This window comes from Cavia porcellus, unplaced genomic scaffold, assembly GCF_034190915.1.
Source record: "Cavia porcellus strain 051 isolate PalLab524CR breed Dunkin Hartley unplaced genomic scaffold, mCavPor4.1 scaffold_11, whole genome shotgun sequence".
Lineage (NCBI taxonomy): Eukaryota > Metazoa > Chordata > Mammalia > Rodentia > Caviidae > Cavia > Cavia porcellus.
Window position 1 is genome coordinate 5214068 of NW_026947494.1, and position 20037 is coordinate 5234104.

The 20037-nt window shown below is 42.1% G+C and overlaps 1 protein-coding gene and 1 long non-coding RNA gene across 6 annotated transcripts in view; one reads left to right on the plus strand and one right to left on the minus strand.

Annotated features, from left to right (window-relative positions):
* Positions 1-20037, plus strand: part of Adcy2 (adenylate cyclase 2) — a 396939-nt gene that overhangs the window by 78064 nt on the left and 298838 nt on the right. Inside the window, exon 1 of one of the 5 annotated variants that reach the window (XM_013149270.3) lies at positions 3387-3512. The exons of the other annotated variants lie outside the window; for them this stretch is intronic. The gene's annotated coding sequence lies outside the window, so the exon portion shown is untranslated. Of the gene's footprint in view, positions 1-3386; positions 3513-20037 lie in introns of those variants that run through there. 5 annotated transcript variants of the gene reach the window in all.
* On the minus strand, positions 13685-17233 carry LOC134478050 (uncharacterized). The gene is made up of 3 exons (XR_010050392.1): positions 17044-17233; positions 16573-16613; positions 13685-15658 (listed from the first exon to the last, which is right to left on the minus strand). It is a non-coding gene; the product is annotated as an uncharacterized LOC134478050 (long non-coding RNA).

A 20037-nucleotide genomic window follows, 5' to 3' on the forward strand; every position in this document is an offset into this window, starting at 1 on the left:
AGCTGCCCATTCCAGCACTCTGCCCCTTTCTCCCCTGCGTCACCAAATCCCTTTTTCCTCTTCATTTTTTCCTTCTACCTATGCATCCTCTCATTCTGCATGCAACAGAATTCCTCTGTTTCCCAATCTGAAGTTTCCCTGGACATCAGAAGGTGCAGAGTGGCTGGGATGCATATGGCAGTGAGAGTAGCCGGAGGAAAGCAGAGGTCCAGGCTTGTGCGTCCTCCTAAAACGGCTGTCATCAAGGTCACCTTGTCCAGGTCACCAATGACTTCCACATTGCTAACTGGAGTGGTCCTTCTCAGCCTTCCTCTTATTCTTTGTTCAAGGGTCTCTTTCTTCCTCTGACACTTGGATAGAGGTGACTCCACATCCCTTAACATTTTCATAAGTCTGAAAGATGCAGGCGTGTGCAAAAAGGAATTTTAAAAGCAAGGAGATTTAACAGTGAATGCAGTGGTGCACAGCTGGAATCCTAGGACTCTGAAGCACTGAGGTGGGAGGGTCACAATTTTGAATGCAGACTCTGGGCTATTTGCTGACTTAGAAAAGCCCTGTCTCAAAATTCATAATATTAGGTCTGAAATGTAGCTGTGTGAAAGCCCTCGATTCAGTGCCTAGTAGCTAAATTTTTAAAAAATAAAACTATTTAAAAGTAAAGATGGTGGCCTGTGCCACCATAGGTGCTTGGGAACAGTTGTCTCAAAATAAAACAGAAAAGGGCTCAGCGGGAGAGCTCGAGTCCAATCTCCAGAACCAAAAGTAAAAGGAAAAATGAAATAGCTGCCCATGGGGAAAGTGCTTGAAACTTAACTGAATGCCAGAAGCTTAATGATTTTATCGCACAGGGAGTATTTTCGCTGTAATACTAATTTTAGAACTCTAACAGAGGAATAGGCACAGACGAAATATGAATGTGGACTTTGCAGAACAAATAGTATATGGAAGCTATTAAATTCAGTCCTGGTGATGATAAATTCAGACTACCACGGCAGTGATAGACAGGGTCAGAACAGTTACAGTGTAAGGCGGAGTGCCGGGCGTGGTCCCTGCTGATGGGGAGGTGGCTGCAGCGGGGAAGGAGGCTTTGGCAAATGTTTTCCTAAGTTTTAACACATGCGTCTTCTTTAACATGTCAGTTCCACATCTGGTGAATGATCCTAAGAACAGAATTATGTAAATATGCAAAATATGTAACTGGCTCTTCTTAGAAGTACCTCACAGTCGAGAAACGCTCGATTTAAAAACTGTGGTACATCAGTAATCTGTATTGCATGAAGGTTTACTGAAAGCCTATTGTAATACCTCATTTTCCAGTATGTGTAGCATAATCCCAGATTTTTCATTTTAGAAGAAATGTAGAAAAATAAATGTCTAGTTGATAGGATCTGTTGGTATGGATTTTAGGTATTTATGTTGATTTTTCTTTCAATTCAGTCATCAATATTTTTTTAATGAACATGTGTTACTATGAAAGTAAAATGATAAAATAGAAAACCACACCATTCTTGTTTGTTGTGGAAGTTATTTAAAGTTCTAAGTGTAATTTTTTTTTTTTTTGTACCGTGTATCAAACTCATGACCTTGTGCTTACCAGGCAAGCATTGGAGCCGTTGAGCTAAATCCCCAGCTCCCTAAGTGTAAATTTACTATGAAAGTATACGTGATTGTGTTCACCAGAACCACAGAAGATTGGAAGGTCTAATAGGTTTTGGGAGAAACTATCTGTAACGACAGGGAATTATTCTAAGTGAGCATGATCAGGCTTTCTCTGCCTCTGATAATCCTACTATTGTAAAATCTTTAAAAGTATCGTAAGGCCTGGGGATTTAGCTCAGTGGCATAAGCGCCTCCCTGACAAGTGAGGTCATGAGTTCAATCCCCGGTACAAAAAAAAAGAGAGAAACAAAAGTACAATGTAATGTATACATACATTATATATATATATATATGAAAACAAAAGTATATATATTTAAATATTTATATTGCAAGACTTAGTAGTACACACACACACACACACACACACACAGGTGCATAAGTACCACCATATACTGCATACCAACTTTTTGTTGTTGATGGACCGAGTGGATGACCATGGTCCCATAGGGAAACAGTGGGGCTTGACAATTCCTGTCACCTCATGAGTCAAAGCTGCTGTCAGGCCCTATCTACCCCATCACACCCGGTATTCAACAGCTTATCGTGGTGCTGGTGCTGGCATGCCTGCTATGCTGCTGCTTATGTAAATGTCTAAAACGTCAGTTATGCACAGTGTGACATAAATGCGGATGTCATTGGGTCCTGGGTTCACTGCACAATACTTTCTGAATCATCACGGGGAGAAGTTTGCCCTACAGCAGTGCGCTGTGTTCCTGCAACAAAGGCCTCTTTTACCTCCTGTCCTCTGGTCCTTTGGCTGCACCAAGAGGCCATGCCTGTGATGGACTGGGTTTGCATTGGCTGATAGATATCCGCGCTGTGATGTTTGCACATGGCATGCTCCTCGGAACATCCCCCACCACGAAGCGGTGCGTGACTATACCCATTCCCGAGTCTTTTGACCTATCACTGGTATTCAGTTTCTGAGCTTTCCGTGTGAGATTTACAAAGGTATTTTAAAAATAATTTCAAGTAAAGTTGTTTTCTGTTTTTTTTTTTTAAAACTTTATGGTTGCAGCCTGTATTTTGGGACGGGCAGTACCCGCCTCTTGCAGCAGCTGAGCCGTGCGAGTGATTGTGAAAGCCTCTGACACCTCCAGGCAGATGGTTACTGTGGAAACAGACCTCGCTTTGTGGAAATGGGGTGGGCGCCTACATACGCATGCTGAGCTTCCCCTGCTTCAGTACAGCAGCATCCATCCTTTGCTTTCCTGAGTTCTGACATTTTAAAGACATTTTTTAAAAATGACCAATCTTGAAGCACATACTACCGCGGAACAGAGAGCCTTGAAGACATAAACCTCGGATGTGATGTCAGGTTAAGAAATGGCCCCTGGGAATGACCCACACTGGTCCAAGGGTGGCGAGTCACAGTGAAGCAGCAGGTGGTCAGGTCCTTGCCCAGGGCCAGTTCCTGGGAGGGCGGGACCTGGTGCCCTCCTCGTGTGGAAATGAGGAGCATCTGGGGATAGACACCAGAAGGACAAGACGGTGACGATGGCCTCAGCCTTCCTAGAGTGGTTTTGCCGTTTTAAATCCGGTCCATGAGAGATCAAGGAAGGTTTGTCCTTCAGCAGGACTCCTAAGCAGGATGTCGGTGACAGTGTGGCCATGTCTGCAGACAGCTGTCCACTTGTCATTGGCCTCTGGGCTCAGACACGCTCCTTCTCCTACAGAGCCTCGTGGTCACTGCCTGCCCGCATCCAAGCCCGCCGATGCCGGATTCTCCTCCCCACACTGGCATCTGAGCTGTGCTTCTCAGCCTCTACGTCACTCCCAACACACGCTCAGAGCAGCCTTCTGTGCAGTGACCCCCACGGTCATCGTCCCCATACGCAAGCACACAGGACCAGGTGCGTGTCTGGTATTCTCTGAACTCCTCCACCCTGTGCATGGTTTTCCTCTCACCACCTTATATGCGGGCATGTTCCCTAAGTCTTTGTTGCTTACTTGTTTAAAGAAAACCTCTCATTCCTGACAGTGACAGCCATTTACCGCCCAGATCCTGATGGAGCTGGATTCTTGAGAGCCAGGTATTGTGGACCGATGATGGAACACACAGAAGCTTCTTGTGTACACGCCCTCTGAGAGTGTGGTGTTCTGTTCAATGTCAGAGAATTTGGGTCCCCAGGAAGTCACTGTTTCATCCCTTTTTTTCACAAGGAGGCATTTAAAACATCTCGCCTGAGGTCACGGTGCTGGGAGAGGGTAAGGTCTGTCCTGCTTCTTAGGAGAATAACCCGTCCAACATGCAACCCTTTTGAAAATGGCAATTTTTTAGTCATCCTCTTAATTGATTTCCTTCTTTTATTTCAGGAGCGAAAGGCTGCCTTTTGCAACAAATTTAGACTGTTTATTTAGATGTGCTTTTATTGGGAAACTCTTGAGTAGTGTGGGTGAAAACTTGTGTCTGCAAAACACATCATTAAAAAAGCTTCTTGGTACGTGGGTCCTTCTGCAGGGAAAGAAACAAACATTTATCATAAACGAGTCTGGTATCCCTTAAGGTAACCCAAGCAGTCTTGCCAGAATTTCTATAAGGTGTGCGAGTTTGGGGTCACTCTATCCCCTGGGTCTGGCTGGGAATGCATTGCGCCCCTGCCCGGGTCACGTTCCTAAGGGCTGCATTCTCCTCAGCCCTGTCTTGTGATTTGTGCCCTCACTGGATTTTGAATCCTGCTCAAGCCTGCCTCAAGCAGTATTTTTTCCACTCACTGAGTTAGAGGGAGACTGTGACACAGGTACCAGGAACCAAGGCAGGTTGGCACTCAGGCTCCTGAAGTGCCCCTTTGCTTCCCATGGAGGGTGTTTCACTGTGACCGCTTCCTCAGAAAGCAGGAATCTTGAGCATCTTTCCCATGACTCCATCTCCTGTTTCTTTTGGGTGCCTACAGCCCCTCTTCAGGGTCCTGAGCACTATGCCAGGGCTCCTGGGAGAGTTCAACCTCCTGATCTCCTTGCTGGCCTCAGCCAGGGGCCACAACTGCCTGAGAAACCCGAAGAGGAGCTGTGAGGAGCTTCCTGTAAAGCGTGGGTCTTCGGTTGCTGATTAGCAATGGGCATTTCATTTGTTTGCTTGTTGCAGTCCTGGGGATTGAAGCTGGGGCTTCACACTGAACTCCAAACCCAGCCTTATTTTTATTTTGGGACATGGTCTCCTTTAAGTCACTGAGTTGCCTGATGTGGACTTGAGCTTGCAACCCTCTTATCCCAGCCTCCCAGAGTGCTGAAATTACATGTCTATCTATCAGCACAGTCTCAAATGGCCCTCAGCTGAGCTGGATCTGGTAGCTGAGCTCAGCCTCCTCCCTGACTAACAATTTCTGTGAGAAAAGTGGGAAGAGCCCTGGCTCCCCTCCTGTCAAGAGGAACTTCGGGGTTCATCTCCTGACTTCCATTCCAATCCAAAGGATGCATGTTAGGTGTCCCAGGATCCCTGTTTTGGGGTAGACTTTCCAGAATGACACCCCGTATCTCCGGGGCAGCACAGTTTGCACGCAGCACCCATGAGGACAAGAGGATGAGAGCCCTCCCCTTCCCGGGGAGTCACTTGCCACCCAGGGTGGTTCCACGCTCCTCTGCCCACTTCCTGTTGGGTGTCAGCATTTCTCTAGGACTGTGAACAGGTGGTTCACCCCTCCGCGCAGCTTTCCCTGAGGTATTTCTTCAGTAGGAGCTTCTGTTGCCTTGTGACATCAGCATCGGCCTGTCCCTCATCCCTCAGCCCCTCCTCGGGTCACTGTGCTACCACCCTGCCGGCCCCGTGCATGGTGCTGGGTTTCCAACCCCAGCAGCGGGAGAATCCTTGCTTGTAAATACCCAGGATTGTCCGGGTACGGAGAACTGATAGCCGTAGGGTCACATACCTGGGGTCACTTTGCTCTTTCTGAGCAAATGGGTGGGAAGAGCAACACTTTGAGACTCCTAGGAGCAGGGTGTGGTGACCAGGACAGCAGGTGACTGTTCCGGAGGCCTGAGCTATGTGTAGCTGGCATCTGAGCTGCCCTTCTGCTTGACCCGACTTCTGTGCCTTTTGGTTCAACATGAAGACAAATTTAACATTTCACTGAATGGAGGTTTGAGTGGGAAAAATCCACTGATTTTAGTGGGCGGGGGGGGGGGTCACCTCTGAGAGAAGGCATTTTGCTGTGGGACTGGACACTCACGGCTGCAGTGGGAAGCAGCAGTTTTCATCGACTGAAATACACACACACACTGACATTCACCTTCTCCTGACGCTGGTGGGAGCTGCGTAACGCGAACACTTCTGTGAGAGCTGTCCTTTTGTCCTGTTCCTGCTGTTACTCATCTTTCAGACATGCTGACACTAAAGGGAGCTGTGTTTATAGGAGAATATTTGAGTGTTCCCAGTGTGCTGCAAGCTGAGTCCTGTGTTTCCCTCCCACATCCCAGCTGTAGGGTGCACAGGAAGCAGAAGTAGCACAGGGCAATGCCCGCTGGTCACAGGAAAAGTGGCGCTGATGAGCTGACGTGACCACTTGATGATGGGAACAGTGAGGCAGCAGAGGGTTTGGTCCATCCATGGGTCATGACGTTTTCTTTAGACTTTATTATCTCTGGATGAAAAAGAAAGAAGATGCTGGCCAGGTAACTGTGCCTTAGCCTCCAAAGGCTCCAGGCAGCATGGCAAGGAGCTGAGAGGCCCAAGGCGGCATCTCTCATCCATGGTGGCCATTCCGGAGCCACACTTCTGGAGCCATGTCGGGATCCTGAGCAGGGATTGTGAAGATCACAGGCTGGGAGGACAGAGGTGACAGCGCCCTCAGCTTCTCACAGTGATGAATGCTGCTGAGCCATGACAAATCTTTGGTGTAAGTGATAGTGAAGGAGAAAAACATAATGACAAGTTGCACAGGTGAAGTGGTAGGTGGAGGAGGAAAGCCAGGAGTTTGCCCTGACCTGAGGATCCGGGAGGATTGGGGTCACGTCACGGTGGGTCTCGCTGGCCCCTAAGCAGTTGGCTAGGACACGGTGACCTTTGTGAAGTCTTCAGGGGAGCTCTCTGGAGAGATCAATGCGGGGGAGATGCATTAGCACTTCAAGGAGGCGGAAGTGGAGTGGAGGGGAGGCGAGGGTGGGAGAGGCCACCAGACTCTTCTATTTTACCAGGAGAAAACATAAACCCATTTTTGAGCCAAGTGAAAGGTCTTGAAAATGGGCAAATTCATCTGTCCTGGGTGGATGAAAGGTGAGAATTGGATGCAGGGACTCCTCTTTGAGGCTGGAGGCAGTTGTGTCTGCAGAGTTGGGCTCCGTGTGAGGCTGAGTAGGTAATGGGGTACACATTCAGGTAGCAGGGGTGACACGTTCTGTCTCCTGCTCTTTCTCAGGGTGCTAAGTGGAAAGGGACAGAGAGATGGTGATGTTTAAGTTGTTCAATTTGGGAACAAAACTGTCTTGAGACTGAATGTTGCTGACCCACCAGGTGGTACCGCCTGGTCTTTGACCTCAAGCCCCCTGCCCTAAGGGAAGCCAGGTTGAGGAACAAAAATAAGGCAGCATGAATGAGATTGGGAAGGCGCTACCCAGGGGAGGTCCCTGTGTGCAATGGCTGTGCAGGGATGGGACACAGCTGCCTGTCAGCCACATACTGTGCACACAGGGCTGCCGGGCCAGGAGGTTGGCAGAGGGTGCCAAGGGGCGCCCCGGATGGCAATCCTCAGGGATCACTAAGTCTTCTCTCAAGGCTAGTGGTCCTCCAGGAAAGCCTTTTCTGTCAATCCACCTCAGTAAAAGGTGAGCATCCCACCTCCTCGCCTCTACTTCAGGCTGCTGCAAGCCAGTGCTGCCTGGCATGTGGGTCCTCCTGAAATCCCAGTCCGATCGTACACACTCGTACACACTCCACCGGATTAGCTGTGGCTGTGGTTTTGAGTGGGGAAGTTGATGGGTGGGCATGATCTGCTGTCCTGCTAGGCACATTTAGTGGTCCCTGTGCCTCTGACCACCTTGACCTATTGCCAAAGCCTGAGAATCTTGAAGTGCATTGGCCTCTCCTATCTTTCAAGCCTGTGTCTCCCAGCCTCCCATGCACACTGCGCTCTGTGTTTAAGACCTTTACATGTGACTTTGTGTTTCCTGTAGTGTTTTCCTATGGCTAAATGTTTAGATGTCATCATCCTTAACCCACCTCTGTAGACATGGCTTGGATCCTATTTCCAGAATTCTCCAGACCTGGCAGATGGCAGGAGCTCAGGAGGCAGAGGGGGTTGGACAGTCCTATTAGTGCTTGTAATTACCTGGCGACACTGTTCTGAAACCCCATTTTAAAGTCACAGTGAGGACTTGGTAATCACTCTTACGGGTTACCAGCCAAGTGTGAATTGCTTGGAGAGCTACCAGCGTGTCAAGTAACACAACTCCACAGGGTATGAAGCACAAGAAAATGAAGAGATGGACTTCATTGGGATTAGTTGTTCTTGTCGCTTTGACTCATCTCTAGGGAGAGGGAGAGTTGGTGGATGGAAATGGTGAGCTGATGGTTTTCTGGGAGAGCTCTGGGTCCACCAGCTTGGGTTTGAGCCAACTATTCCACCATAAGCCAGACATTTTCCCTTTGGGGAATTCCTCACCTCTGTTATCACTTAATTTTTACTGATTCTTGCTAAAACCTTCCCTGTCCGCAAGATAAGATAAAACTCAGGCATGCCCACATTTAATTTCGTGGTGACTCTCTTTAGTTTGACCAACTCTGTAAGTGCTATCAAAGCAGGTACATGTGGGCATGTACTCATCAGGCCCTGGCCACCCTGGCCTCACACCTGTGTGGTGTTCTGCACCTGATTTCACTCATGAATGTGCTCTGTATAGTGAATGTGCTCTGTATCTGCCAGCTGTCTCACTGTCAGATGCAGTACCTGACACCCAGAACCGAAAGCAGGAGAGGTTTAATTCGATTTACGGTTCAGGGAGGTCAGTCCATGGTCAGCTGCCTCCAAGACAGAAACATTATGGGAGAAAGAGATGATGGCACAAAGTTGCTTAGCCCATGAGCTTGGGCAGGTGAGCAAGGGATGGGCCAGGGATCATATACAGTACCCAAAGCGAAGCCCACCCAGAAACGTGTTTCACCAACTCCCCTGAGTGGATCCCAAAACCCAGCAAATTGAGACTCCACCCTGACTCCCGTGGCTCCAAATAAAAAAGTCAAATCTGCTCTGTGGAAACGTTTCCCTTTGTTTCATCATCTACCAGGAAGCTCCTGTCTCTTTGCCAGGGATCCTCATCTCTGTTAGAGCTTCTAGTGCATTTATTCGAAAGATTAGTGCAATCTCATGAACTAGTATAATGTCATGAACGCTGAAGATGATCTCTACTAACCCATTTGTGGGACTGATAAGGAAAATGTCATTGCTTATGAATGATAGCTCTTTATACCTGGAAATTTATTTGTTCTCAAGAAATGAAATTAATTACATTTGCAAGTAAAGAGAGTTGTTTTAAGTGAAATGTCCCAAACTGATTTTTTAAACCTCAAAGAAAGTTATTTTTATCTTCTGATAATAAAAGGTTCTTTTAAAATAGTATTTTATTTTCACTGCATTCTGTCTCATTTTATACATAAGCCTGGCAAAATCTTACTATACACTTTAAATTTCTTCACTAAATCTGAAGATGCTGACATTTTATCTAAAAATAATTCACGAAATAAGTTTTCATTTCTTCAGTTTAGGAATAAATTTGAAGGCAGTTTCAGTGAATTATTTAGCCAGTCAGTGAGTGTTTTACTCATTTCGGGAAAAAGAGTGATTGTGAAGAAAATGACTGAAATTATAAAACCAGTTTTCTTTTAAGCCTATAAATACGTGTGTGAATTCTCTATGCAGTGACCCTTGGTTAGCAGAGCAAGACCTGCAGAAATGCTCAAGACTTGTCAGAGATGTGGATGATACAGTTAAAAACCAAAGATCAGAAATATCATGACTGTCCCACTGGAGTTTATGTCTGAGTTTTTAATTAAGTATGCTATTTTAAGGGTATTAAGGAGAAGAAATAAAATCACTGTGTAGAGACTGTATTCATCAGTTTTTGTCTATCATAAACTCCCTGAGACTGAGTGCTTTGTGTAGGTCAGAAGTTTGGAAGCACACGCCCTTTGGATAGCATCAGGTTGCCTCTGATGATGACCCAGAGCAGAGCACTTGTGAGAGAGTGAGATCATGCGGGTTGACAGGACAGGTGAGCTCAGGGAGGGGCAGGCTCAGGCTTTCGTGACGAACCTTTCTGTGGAACTAAGAGGGACCCTTCTGTGGTTAGCAATCCCGTAACCTCACTGACCTTTGCTAGTTCTTAATGTTTTTTTGTATCATCACTCTGCCTTCCAACACAAGAGCCTCTGGGGCTGTGTTCCAACTACATCCGGTGCACAGCGGCCACTGAACATGGACTTCTACAGGGTAGTTACACATGCAGGTACTGAAAACTCAGTATGTAGATAGATCAATTCAGTGGTCAAGGAGTGGTTGATGGTAGATATAGGAGTGAAAATCGGGGTGTGGCTGACCCCCGCCGGGTGGTACAGACATGTGATTCTTACGGTTTGGTATTAGATCATAAATTAAGGACCCGGGAGAGACTGTGATACCATATGGTCACTCCTTTTTTACACTGTGGGCTTCTATTTGGTAGCTTTGTTTCAGGGCAACTGTTGACCTGGAACTTATGAAGAACCTTCCAAATGGCGAGTATATTCTTTACAGTTTATGTATAACTTTTTGGTTTCACTGCTTCCTTCAGAAATGCTTCAGAAGAGGATAGATTTCATTTTCTTTTTCTGCCCTCTTTGTGCCCCTTTGAAATGTATTTCACCACCACAGCAATATACTAATATTAGCAATTGCAAAGCAGTACTACATGAAAATCTATGCTAAAAACATCTGTGCTAACAAATATGAAAGCATAAGTGAATTGGATGGATTTTTAATAAATGTATATTACCTAAGAATACTTAAGGAAATAGAAATAGTAAAATGACTATCTGAAAAATTTAGGAAGAAAGAACTTTTCTTTTAGGAAAAAGGCATTTCAGAAATGCTCGATTTTGGTCTAGAAGTTCTATGCAATGTTTAATATAAAATAAAAAGAAAAGCTTTATAAATGATATTCCACCTCTGGTGTCATTCCAATCGTACTTGATAAAGAGAACACACTAAAAAAGTCTTAATGAATCTCTTGGCCACAGATGTAGCATTTTATGAAACAAGCTGGCATTTTTCTATTGTGTATTAAAAGTATAATATTAATAGTGGACAAGACCTACATAGATACTTCTATGGTCTCAATACTTTCCTGAGTTCTTGTGTTATCTGATTAACTAAATGTGAGTTTGTAGCATCTTTTTCTGTGTTGCTCACGGATGTAATAACAGTACTCAGAAGAGGACCTGGCACATAATGATAAAAAAATTCAGATTGTGGAATAAATGAAGAGATAAGATTTCCAGGAGCATAATGAGGTAAAAATGTTCCCATTTTATTTAAAAGCATGTAACATATCTCTATGAATTAAAACTTTTTTCCAAGTTCATAGTACCATATATAACTACATAGGAATTTTTAGGGGGTGGGAGAAGGGAGACCACAAATAAAATTCAGCATTAGAAAACTTAATCCCACTGTGCAGTGTGTTTAACATCTTAATCTACCAAAGCATAAAATTAGAAAGCCATTTTGATATATGCTCAAAAGCAGTTCAGAAAATTCAATGCCAGTTCATAGAGAATGAATGCTTAGCAAATAACCTTTGACAGGTTATCAAAGGTTTTGTAAAGGGTTAACGTTTTCATAAGCACAGCTCACTCGAAGTGGGAGCTTTCGTTAAGGTGAAGATTGAAGCGGGATGTGTGCTGTCAGCCCTGCGGGTAGTGTTGTTGCTACCCAACCCATACACACGGAGACAGTTAGAGTCTGCAGAGAGGAGAGACTAAGGCACGGTTGTCATTGACGGTGACTGTTTTCCACATTGATCTAGAACTGCAACAGCTGAGTGGTCTTAGCAAGATTTCTTTACCTTTCAAAATATTAATACTTAATTTTTCATTTGATCTGTTAAAAGCATTTACTTTATAAATTGTTAAAATAAATTGGGTACCGCGTATAAGATGCCTCTTTTACAGTTACAGGCAATGCATTCATAGGTGTCATTTTCTTCATTATTACCTCCCGATAGGCCAGAGAGGTTCACTTTAAAGCAGCGTTAATGGAGAATTTCCATGAGTCAGTTGTTAAGCTTCTGTGTTCTCCAGTAACAAAAAATTAGCAGATATCACTGGATTAACAACACTGTTTCCATTAACAGTGATGTCTCTGGAATATGTGATTGTACTAACTATAATGTGTCAAGGATGAACGTGGACAGAACATTCAAAATCTTTCAAAAGAAAGCTATAAAACTTTAAAGAAGTAGGCATAGTGGATTAAGTGCCAGAACAAACATATTTCTACATCTGAAGAGTCCATGATCCTTAAAAGTGTTTCGTATTTCTCCAGTCTTTAGTTTTGAAAGACATTAAAATTGCATGCAATGTGAACCAAAATGTGCATACAATATGCAAAGGCAAATAACATGTGAATAACATCAATACAGAAGGGGTCGGATGAGAGTAACCAGGGAAGTTATAGAAACTAGACCAATAGATAGTCATTCAAAGTTTTGCAATATTAGAATGTGAGGAATGTATATCAATTACATGACTAGGCTGCCAGAATGGACAAATGGCTAGGACAGGAATATATATGTGACTTCAATTGGAGGGAAATGAGTATTATCTTCCCAAAATCTAGCCATTTGGGAATAAAAATGGGATAGTACGGTTTCTGCTGTCGCTGTGACCGTTTAGGTGGCCCCATAATCTAAATTTCCTCACAATCCCTCGAAAAAAAAATCACATTAATAAGGAGAAAAAACCCATTCATAGCCATAAGCATAAGAAACAGAAAGAAAGATAAACTCCTGTGCAGTGATGGGGATGAACTGTCCCCTGCAGGACCAGCTACCTGCACATCACATGTGGAGACGGCCTGAGTAGACCAGCAGTGGTCTGCAGGACTGAGCGTAGTATCCCCAGAGAGACGAGGCCCCCCTGTGCAAGAAAATACTAAAATGGGTCTGAAATTGTTGGATGATGAAAGAATTTATCGCAGTTATTAAAATTTTTTCAAAAGTAAGTCTGGAAGTTTTGGGGGAATTTTGGGGTTTTTTGGTGAGGGTAGGGGGTACAGTGTTTGTTTGTAATGATGGAAGGAAACAACAAGGAAAGTAGAAACTAAAAGTTGTACTGAAATAGAAGAGAAAAATGAGGACTCATTCTTTCCCTCCTGAGAAGCCACTGATTAAAGAAAGTATATGCAGAATTAAATCAGAGCAAGGAAGTCCTTCTTTCCTGCCTGTATATGTGGGGCATTGCTTCCTCACGAAAATGAACAGAGCCTGGCAGACATCTGTACCAAGGTCTATAGGAGGCGTCCAGGAAGTGCAAATAGAAAATCCTGTAAAACAAAATGGAACTTTTCAAAACTAATAAACTACAACATACTGCATTTTCTTACAAAGGCAGCTCTGTAAAAAATTTAAATTAGCAACTCAAAACTTGAGAAAAATATAGACAAAGATCAGGGAGATAGGATATGAGAATCGATCAATCTCAAAGGAAACTAAAGAAAAAATGCAAACGTCTCTAGGGCAGAATAGATTTAATATAATAAAGACTACAAAATAGCCAAGAGAATCACGATCAAGTAGAGATAAAATGGAGAAAGGGAAAGAATAAAAATAGAAATCAGGGAAAAATTCAGCATTTATATAACCAGAGTTCTAGAAAATAAAATCAATATAATAAAATAGCTCCAATATTTTATTACTTTCTTGACTTTTACTAGGACATTTCTGAACTGTAGAGAATTGGTATGCAACACATTTCAGTTCTTCCTCTCCTTTCTCAACTTCGGAATCATTTATTTATAAGAACTTATAAAGTAATTATATATACAAACTAAAAGCCACACTGATGAGCCCAAGAACATAAAACATGTGAAACAATTGTAGTAAGTCAAGGTACACTTGTAGATACATTATGCTGAATTGCCATAATTTTTTCTCTTTTTTTTTTTTCCGTGTGTGTGTGTGTGTGTGTGTGTGTGTGTGTGTGTGTGTTACACATTGTGGTCATAAGATGCATTCATTTTCCTACAAATGACTGAAGTTTATCCTTCTGTTTGGCACAGTTGGACTTCACTGATGTGAATACTACCTTTTCAACATATGGGCTGCTTCTGAGCTTTATTATAGGTTGCACAAATTCACTGGTACTATGTAATCAAGTCTTTTGGGAAGCTGCCTAGAAGAGGAATAGGTGGGTCTAATGGTATTTCTACTTTTAGTTTTGGAGGAATCTCCATACTGATTTCAATGTAGTTGTATCAGTTTGCAGTTCTAACAATGCGGAAGTGTTCCTTTCTCCCCGTAGCATGGCGAACATTTCTTATTGCTTGATTTTTTGATGATAGCTGTTGTTTCTGGAGTGAGATAGAGCCTCAGTGTTGTACTAGTTCGCATTTCTCAAATGATCAGTGACACCAAACATTTTTTGTTTGTTTACTGACTCTGCATTTTTCATCTGAGAAGTAGTTATTCATTTGAGATACCCATTTTGTACTGAGTCTTTATATTTAGGGGATCTAAATTTTTAGAGTTCTTTATACATTCTAGATAGTTCTTGGTCAGAGGAATAACTGGAAAAGTTTTTCCCCATTCTGTACGTTTTCTCTTCACTCTATTGGTTATCTCCTTTGCTGTGCAGAAGATTTTTAATTTGACATATTCCCATTTGTTAATTCTTGGTATTATTTATTATGCAACTGATGTTTGTTCAGAAAGTCTTTGCCTGTACCTAGGTCTTCAAGAGTTTTACCTGTATTGTCTTCTAGCAGATTAAGTGTATCTGTTCTAATGTTTAGATTTTTGACCGATTTTTATTTTAGTTGGGTGGATGGTGAGAAATAGAGGTCTAAGATCAACCTTTGGCATGTGATAACCAGCTTTCCTAGCACCATTTCTGAAGAGGCTATCTTTTCTTCAGTGAAGGGATTCGGCCTCTTTGTCAAATATAATATGTAGGTCTAATATTTTATAGCACAATACAGTAATCTTGGAGAAATTAGACCTGAATTAAGATCTGAATCTGTACTTGTCAGGGCCCTCAAAGTTCTTGAGAAAACTGACCTAAAGTAGTCAATGTGCCAAAAACCTTCTGATAACTCTATTTTTATTTTAAAGATAAGAACCAAACTTCACGGTGTTCTCACAAAAAGGTCTACTAATAACACAGGAAATACCATCACATTGACACCATATTTTTTCTAGAAGCACAACAAAACAGATAGTTATGTAACAGTACTTTAAGAAACCCTAGGATAGATTTTATGTGCACTTACAATTTTACATTCAGCGAAATTATCTTTAAATAATCAAGAACTCAGTTGTATTGCACTCATAAGATACATGTAAGACTGTTTACAGCAGTGCCTGTTGTATAAATTTTTGTTTGATGTTTAAATCTAGAGAACTACCCCCTGGCTCATTGGTAGAGAGAAGATTGGTAAAGTGCAGTAGAGTTCATGGGAAGCACAGAATGAGAAGGACCTACGAGGACTGCACCCAGTGACATGGATGCAGTCCTCACTGGCCATGGAGAAAAGAAAAAATCAAATAATAAAGGATTTACGTGACATTAATTTCATTCAGGGGAAATTTGAAAATGTCTAAAATGAATTCATAGCGCTTGGCATCAGATGGTGATGGCTCTTGCAGAGCAGTTGTGGGAGGGCTGGGGCACGAGGACAAGTTCTAAAATGTTTTGGGTTTTGTTCTTGGGTCTTGTTATGCCACATGGTTCACTTCATGCAGTCCCTCCTGATATGCACGTGGACATTTCCCACTTTTGTATGGGTGCCACCCTTCAGGACATGGCTCACAACTGGACCTGCAGCGGAGAAGAGGAAAAACAAAATAGGCGCCTCACTTGTGCTTAGGTAATAAATGGGAGTTACAGGATATCATCTAAAAGTGACAAAGCAAATGGCATATAATAAGGCAAAAATACTCTAAGCTGTACATATATTTTGATACAGATATTGATAGAATTTTATTACTCGAACAAAGCCCCCACATAATAAGTTAAAATATAAAACAAATAAACACTATACATGGAGGACAAAGAGTAAACACAAGTGTCTTAGTTACTTTTCTCTCATTGCTGGGACAAAATACCTGACAGTCAAGATGAAGGCAGGAAAGGTTTATTTAGCTCGCAGTATGTGGAGGTTTCAGTCCATAATCAGCAGGTTCCGAGGCAGGTTGGCAGGACTCGGGCAACACTTCCAGGCAGCAGAAGACAGCAAAAACAGCAAGAGCAGAAGGGTGTGGGGGAGCAAACCTTTTCTCCTCCCTTATATTGTAAGTAGGATACCAGGGCGAGTGTAGACAGCACCTGTGTGCCCTCCTCTTACACAGGAGGAGGATGTTTACAAAGTAAGGATCCCGGGCCCCTGCTAAGTCTTAGTTAAACTTCTGAACTTCTCAGGTTGACACAGTATATCAACCATTACAATCACTTAATATAAATAATATAAATTTTGACAAAGTTGCAATGCTTTAGTCATATCAATAAATGTAACTAGAATTAACTCATTTATAAAAGAAAAAAAAATTTTTCGTGTCTGCTCAAAACATAAGGCCCAATGTGTGTCCCTTGAAAGAAATTCATCAGCAGAGAGAAGGGCTAACAGAGGGGGAGCTCTCACAGCGTGCACTCTGCCTCTGACAGGCCTATCATGTGGAATTCTGTTTCATTTTGTTTTTATGCACCTCCCTGCAGTGGAATAGGCCCAGGCTTACCTTGCTTACTTTCTGCTCCGGCTCTAAAATCAGCCATTTACCTAGGAGAAGTCAAGATGGAAGAATTTATATAAAAATACCACATCTTTTTCATCCATTCTAAATTTCTCTTAGTTCGTCAAAAAGAACAATTTGTGCTGTCATTGTCTGATTGATCAATTTTGTATCTAGACTTTGTAACCTGAACAACAAGTTCTGAGAAAACAATATGCAGTATATTAACTGGTGTTAATTCCCTACCTTTTTTCTTTTCTGCTTTGAAATTCCACATGATTTCAAAGCACAAATTATGTATTAATTTTTTCTATTACTTTTTTCTGTTTTGCTTTTTAAAAAAATGATGGAAGAATTTGAACTGTAAAATAAACAAGGTAGTTTAAGATTATGATCCTGTATCAGTCACATGTAAATTACTTGGATAAAGTACCTGACATGCACAGTTTAAAGGAGAAAAGGTTGATTTTGGCTCACCATTCCAGAGAATTCAGTCCATGGCAGAAATGGCTCCTAGGCAGCAGCGGCCTGTGGGTGAAAATTGCTCCCCTCAGGGGACCTGGGACTCATAGAACCAGGGACAAGCCAGAGGTGGGGAAAGACACCAGAAGCACACCTTCTGCAACCTGCTTCTTCCAGGAAGGCCAACCTCCTAATGGCATTTTCCACTGTGATCTCAGCAGTGGGTGAATCCCTGGGTGAGCATGGCACCCTCACCATCCAGCCACCTTTGAATAAATGAGTAACTGACTTAGTTAATGAATTGACCGAGGGGATAGTTAAGTCTCCCGTGTGGAAGAATCCCATGTAGTTCATGTAGATCCTGCTTTTAAGGAACAAGAGCTAACTCCACATTCCCTACTTATGGGCCCCACAGCCAACCTCCTACTAAACCATGCAGTGGAACAGTGAGAGGACTGAGTGATTTTCCTAGGAGTATTCTGACAGGTAGGACCTTAGCCAGATGGCCATGGCCAGTGTCCACAGTTGGAGTCCTGGCAGTAGAGTGCATCATGATACGATGTTACGGGAGCGACATTCTTCCCCTGTTGGTCCTTCTCCCCAGAGCATAGCAAAGCCATGAGGAAAGTATCAGATAGATTTTACTGGAGGAAATTTCTGTAAAACACCCTTTTAGTGTCTGTCAAAACTATCAAGGTCATGAAACATAAGAAAAGTCTGGGAAACTCTCAGATTCAAGACCCTAAAGGATTAACAGGACTCACTCAAATCTTGCCACAGAAAGGGAGAGGAGGTAAAAACTGGAAACCTGAACTACGGACTTTAATTAGTGGTGATGAATGAGTATTGGCTCATTAAATGTAACAGATGTACCATGACGATGTAAGACATTAATAGGAGAAAGGATTTCAAAGCACGTGGGAACACTGCTATCTTTGCATTTTATTCAGTATTTATAAGCTGGTTTTACTACAGTGTATTAAAAATTTGGAAGGGAAGGAGCTAAACGTGCATCAATTAGAGGCGAATATTGAAAAAGTAGAGGATATTGTATATAAAAGGCAAGATAGAAAAATGACCTTCATGTAAAAAATGAAAAAAGAACCAAAGAGATGCAAGAAGATATCAGCAGGCATTGTAGTTGAAATCTTTCTGAACTGAAAGATGGTAAGGCTACAAAAATAAGTGAATAAGCGCATTGCTAAATAGGGAAAATTAAAGAGCTTAAAAACCTAACAGAAATAAAACAAAACAAAACAAAACAAAACCTATGCAAGCCGGGGATTTAGTTCAGCAACAAGCACCTGCCTGGCAAGCATGGCGTTGTAAGTTCGATCCCTGGTACAAAAAAAAAAAAAAAAAATCTAAGCCCAATCATCAGTGGAATCAGTCTTAGACTTTCAAATTAAATGTGATGGCCAAAATTGAGGCTATGTTTTCATTACAAAGTCATTGATTAAAAATGCATGTAATCCTAGATACATTCGTCCAACTGCTCTTTGACAAAATAACTGAAAACATACCCTGGAGAAAGACCACCTCTAACAAATGATGCTGCAAACACTGGCTATCCACATGCAGATTAAACCTAGGACCATATCTCTTGCCACCAAAATGGATCAAGTCAAAATGGATCAAAGACCTAAATATTAAAACAGAAACACAATCTGCCTGTGAATAAAATAAGACTTTTGAAGACATAGGTATGGCTAAGGACTTTGTGAACAGAAACTCAGTTGCTGAAAAAGTAACTCTAAAATCAACAAATTAAAAAGCTTTTGCATAGCAAAGGAAGCAACCAACATGGGAGAAACAACCTTCAGAATGGTAAAAATATTTCTGCTTACTGCTGGGACAGAGGACTAATACATAGAATATATAAAGAACTCAGAAAAACAGACACTCCCAGTAAAATATCCGGTGAAAAATGAATAACTGGAAAGAAGAGGACAAAGTATAAGTGGACAATACGTAGATGAAAAATACGCAGCATCTGTAGCCATTCAAGAAATGGTCTGAAACTACACTGAGATTCCATCTTACTCTTAACAGCCGCCATCAAGAAATCAAACAGTTACAAATACTGGCAAGGCCAGATGAAAAAAGGAACCCTTCTACATTGTTGGTGGACATATAACTAGTACAACCTTTGTGGAAATCACATGGGTATTCCTCAAAAAACTAAATAAAAATTCCATTTGACCCAGGTACCCTCTTCTAGGTATCTTCCTGAGTTAAAGAAATACTATTTCAGTGAAATATGCATATCTGCATTTATAGCAGCACAACTTCTATCTTGGGACCAGGCAGTCTGTCCTTCAGCGGGTTAATGGATAAGGAGCATGCGGTATTTATGCATAAAGAAGTGCTAACCTGCCATGGAGGACACAGTGGAGATATTTGTGGGAAGATGGATGCACTTTAAGACCATAGTATTAAGTGAAATAAATCAGACACACAAGCTTAAATATTACATAGTGTCTCTTATATTAGAAACCCCAAATATAAATAATTTAAGGAATAAAACATAAGGTAGAAAGTAGGCAGCAAGGAAATAAGGCTTTTGCAAATGCAAAAGGGGCTTTAGAGATGGAAAGAGGGCTGGAGAAGAATGGGGTAGTGGAAGATGGTAAGGTACATTTACCAAATCTCCATGATAAAGGTAACTGTTATGTACTGCAAACAGGTACTAATACAAATAAAGTATATTTTTAATTTTAAAAGTTAAGAAACTAAAAAGAAAAATGAATATATTTTTGTGTATTGTTTTGTGTATTGTTTGAAATTCCTATATAAATCAAAAAATAAAAGATGCAGAAAAATCAAACCATCAAATTAACCTAAACCTATATAATACTGATTATTCTACCAAAACAAAAGTTGATTCAAGTTCACTACCTTGGGTCCTCTTGGAAAATTTTTAATAACAGAGAAACATGCTTTGAACCCCGCCTGTTTTCAGCAGTGGTATTGATGGGATAGCTAAAGATGTCGTTAATAATGTGTGTT